At 35.8% G+C, this 4,738-nt stretch overlaps 1 protein-coding gene and 1 pseudogene across 1 annotated transcript in view; one reads left to right on the forward strand and one right to left on the reverse strand.

Annotated features, from left to right (window-relative positions):
* The window catches only part of LOC107196373, a 4,949-nt pseudogene extending 4,033 nt beyond the window's left edge, over positions 1–916 (forward strand).
* Positions 1–4,738, reverse strand: part of CFAP61 (cilia and flagella associated protein 61) — a 271,044-nt gene that overhangs the window by 238,408 nt on the left and 27,898 nt on the right. The window lies entirely within an intron of this gene.

Below are 4,738 nucleotides of genomic sequence, written 5' to 3' on the forward strand. Positions count from 1 at the left end.
ATATATATAATTTTCTATTACATAATGTCTTGCTGAATGTCTACATTGAAAGTACTTAAACTTTAAAATTCCTCAAGAATATGACAATTCTCAGGATCCAAACCTGGTATGATACGTACACTTTAAGAAAATATGAAGCCTCCCGGTTGATGAATGCATGGAAATTTAGGGAGAGTGGTGTACCTGGAAAGAGCATGGAAACTCTGCCCCTTTACCCATACCTTGCCCCATACGGCTCTTTCATCTGACTGTTCCTGATCAAGTAAGTAAAAAAAGGTTTAGAAATGTGCCTCCCTCACCTGTAACCCATTCCTCTCTATTCTCTCCCAAAGAATACTCTACTTTGCACATTCATGTTTAATCATCTATCTGGATAATTTCTGAACTGGCAATCATTCTAAGTTCAACTATTTTATTCATTTAAAATGAAACCTGTACTTTTCACGTAGATTGCACCGAAAGTGAAGAAGGAAGCCCCTGTTCTTCCCAAAACCGAAGCCAAAGCAAAGGCTTTGAAGGCAAAAAAACAGTGCTGAAAGGCTTCCTCAGCCACAAAAAAAAGATACACATGTCACCCACCTTCCAATGGCCCAAGACACTATGGCTCTGAAGGCAACCCAAATATCCTCAGAAAAGCACCCCCTGGAGAAACAATCTTGACCACTATGCTATCATCAAGTTTCCCCTGACTACTGAGTCAGCCATGAGGAAGATAGAAGACAACAATACACTTGTGTTCATTGTGGATGTCAAGGCCATTAAGCACCAGATCAAACAGGCTGTGAAGAAGCTGTATGACACTGACGTGGCCAAAGTCAACACCCTGATCAGGCCTGATGGAAAGAAGAAGGCATATGTTCAGCTGGCTCCCGACTATGATGCCTTGGATATTGCCAACAAAATTGAGATCATCTAAACTGAGTCCAGCTGGCTAATTCTAAATATAAAAGTTTTTCATTATAAAAAAAGGAACCTGTAAAATGGCACTCAAACCCACAAATATTTAGATAAATGCAAATTAAAACAAAATACTGTTTTGACCTAACTGATTGGAAACAGTTTTTAATAACTGAAAACATAAAGCACTGGTGAGAGTGTAAGAAAACAAGACTCTATTGATTGGATATAAATTGACATAATTATTCTGGTTGGATAATTATTTAGTGACAATTTTTAAATCTTTGTATGTAATGCACTACGGAAAAAAAATAGCATACATACTTGAAGATATACGTATAAGGCTGTTTGCCACAGTATTATTGTAGAAAAAAATGAGGACAAATTTCCACAAATAAGGAATAATTAAATGAATTATATTAAAGCCACATGATGATATACCATGCAGCTACTAAAAAGGATAAAATCAATCTGGAAAGATGATGAGCTGCTATATTAAGTGAAATATATAATTTAAAAAATGGTCATGACTATATATATAGAGAAAAAGAATACAGACATATATTTGCACATATGTGTATAGTTATGTACTCATATAGAAGAATAAAATAATTTTTACTTTAAATTTTTTTCTGATTTGAAAATATAATTCATTTTATTAAACAAAGCTATCCCTCAAATTAGTTAGCAAATGACAGAAAAAAATGAGAGATTTTTAAATGAAATGAAGACTAAAGTATAGCAATTTTTCGATTACTTAGAAAATCCTAAACAATTCATTTATGGAAATTTCTCAAAACATAAAAAAATAAACTGCCTACTCATGAATACTTTTACAACAAAACTTCTTTAAAGAATTAATTTCCTGAAAGGCGGGAGGGCTTATTTACCTGTACTGAAACTAACAAGAGAAACTTCATAAATCAGGAAGATTTGAAAGGTGTGAGAGAATCAATTAAAAATGTTATTTCACTCACAAAATTCCTTTCCTTCAGAATATGTTTAGCTTCTATTAGTATCACGAGTAAAAGGGTTTTATAAAGAGAGAATTATAATGTGAGTATTTAGCTATGAATAAGAAGAAAGTAAAGAAAAATAATTTTCTATGAGGAACTTTCTTTTGTTCTAAAGTAAGTGAATACTCTGTATCTGAACTTATTCTACTTATTCTACTCCTTGATAACCTTTTTTTAGACATATGTTGTCTGGATCTCAGAATGCAAAGTAAACGCTCTATATGAAGAGTAAAAATGGAATTGCTTTACATTGTTTGCATAATGTTCAACATCTGTCTCCCTCTCTTTGCTTTCCTTCATCACTAAACATCTCTAAAGAGTAGTGAGTATTACCTTACCTTAACTTCCTTACCTCTCATTTATTCAATTCACTAAAATTTGATTACCAATATCCAACTCTAATCTTCAAGGAAAGACAAGACCAGACCCCAAACCAAGTGACCAGCAGTAGGGGCGATGGTGACTGAGTGGCCAAGACTAGCATAGAGGAGCCAAAGGGATGAGCTTGGAAGAAAACTGAGGCCCAGATCTTTGAGAAGGCAGAGTTCAGAGACATGAGAGCAAGAGAAGAGGAGGAGAAGCAAATCAAGATTGGTGGGGTTAGGGCTGGAGTGTGGGGGAGAGGCTAGTATCAGGGCAGGCAGCCACTCTCCCTCTCACCCAAAGTTCAGCTGACCTTTCTTTAATAGATATAGGATTATTCAAGTTATTAATTTTTTAAATGAGTTTGATAGCTTGTATTTTTCAAGAATTTGGTCCCTTTTATCTAAACAGTTGACTAGAGTTGTAGTATTCTCTATTCTTTTAATGTCTGTAGGATTTGTAGTGCTATCACCTCTTTCGTATTGGTGATTTGTCTTCTCTTTCTTTTTTTCTTGGTCAGTTTGGCTACACATTCATCAGTTGTATTCATTTCATCAGGGTCTTTTTAAATTTCCAAATCCAATTACCTCTTTTTTTGTACTCAAATTATTTGATTTCCAGGCATCGTTAGCCACTTTAAGAATCTTGAACTTCTGCAAGTCCTTTCCCTCTCTTCCAATTTTCTTTCCTCTTATCATTAACAGATCATTTTCATCTTTCAGTATTCTGCTCTAGTCCTATGCTTTTTCACTTTAAAATCTCCTGCTCAACTAGACACTCTCCTTTATTCTCATGTTGTCACTAATGAAAGGACCTGTGTTTCCAACTCTTTCCTATACATTTAATGCTAGTATTTCTACTTTCAGCTAATGAATCCACCATCTCCCAAAAACCCTGAGTCATCACTAACTTATTTTTATCCTTTGACTTCTTCATCCAAATTGCACTTTCTCTCTCAAACATTACTTTGTATCTATGCATTTTCCCTGATCAATTCCCCCATATGGGTCTCTTGGACTTGTCACTGCCTAAATTCTAGCTGATATAATTTCTTGATGGGACTGTTTTGTGTTCCTCCCCTATAAACCATTGAACACACGAAAACCAGTTACCTTTTAACACAGTCCATATCATGCCTTTCTTCTTCAGTGTTCCCTGCTGGCTCCAAGATTAAAGCCTTCTTATCACAGTTCTTCCTTTGCTATTCAGGATCAACTCTTCTTCCCCATACCTTGAACAGCAGCTGCATCTGACTACCTGCCTGGTGATAGACATTCCAGGTGCTTTCCTGCCTCTATTACTTTGCTCATTCTACCTCTCTGATTCATCCTTCTTGACCAGATTCAGAGGCTACTTTCTCTGTGAAGACTTTTTTCTTTTAAATTATTTTTTATTGCTTAAAAATAATACCATACACTAATATGTATAATACCATATACTAAAATACATAGATATTTAGAATACAGTTTGATGAGTTTTGTGAACTGTATACACCCCAATCAATATACAGAACATTGTCATCACCCCAGAATTCCATCATGTCCCTCCCAGTCTCACTCTTCCCTCTACCAGAGGCAACCACTGATCTGCTTTCTATCTCTACAAATTAATCTTCTCTGTTTTATACATCATAAAAGTTGGATCAACAGTATTTGTTTCTATGTCTGTCTTCTTTCACTTGGCATACATTTCCTAAGATTGATCCATGCTATTGTGTAATAAGTACTTCATTCAATCTCACTGCTGAGTAGTATCCATTGTATGAATATGCCACAGTTAGTAAATGTAAACATTTACCTGTTTATAGACATTTAGATTTTTTGGAGGGCGGGGGGCCAGGGGAGAAGAGGGAGAGGGAGGGGAGGGGAGGGGAAGAAGATTTAATTTCTTTGGCACTTACATGTTACTGGAAGTGTGTAAAGTACTTGACTTCCATCAGCTCATCCAATCATTGCAACAATCCCCTGCAGTCAACAGTATGCTTATAGCCACTAACAGAGAGGAAACTGAGGCCTGCAGATGCCAGTTCCTTTTTTAAGTTAATCCATCTGGTTAGTAGCAGAACCAAGATTAGAATCTACATCTACCTGATGTCGTTATTACAAATTCTTAACAATTATTCCCTAATACTACATGTCTCATAAATAGTAGGCTCTCAGTTTTTAAAATTTAAATTCAGTACTTTCTAAAGAAATCCAGCACTCATCAAATACAGCAATGGTTGACCTAAGAATAAATTGTACAATTTATTCTTCACTGAAAAGGCCAAGCAACTACTCCTATGAAATGATTTCATATACATTTTTATTTCAAAATAGCCATTCTATTTTGCTCACAACTTTGTGAGCCAAAAATCTGGGGGGACTCAGCTGGGCAGTCCTGGTCTCTTACGTGGCTACAGTCTGGTGTTGGTTGAGCTGCAGATATAGGGGGTCTTTCCTTGGTTGGACATCCACAATGGT

This window comes from Pteropus alecto, unplaced genomic scaffold (assembly GCF_000325575.1).
Source record: "Pteropus alecto unplaced genomic scaffold, ASM32557v1 scaffold45, whole genome shotgun sequence".
Lineage (NCBI taxonomy): Eukaryota > Metazoa > Chordata > Mammalia > Chiroptera > Pteropodidae > Pteropus > Pteropus alecto.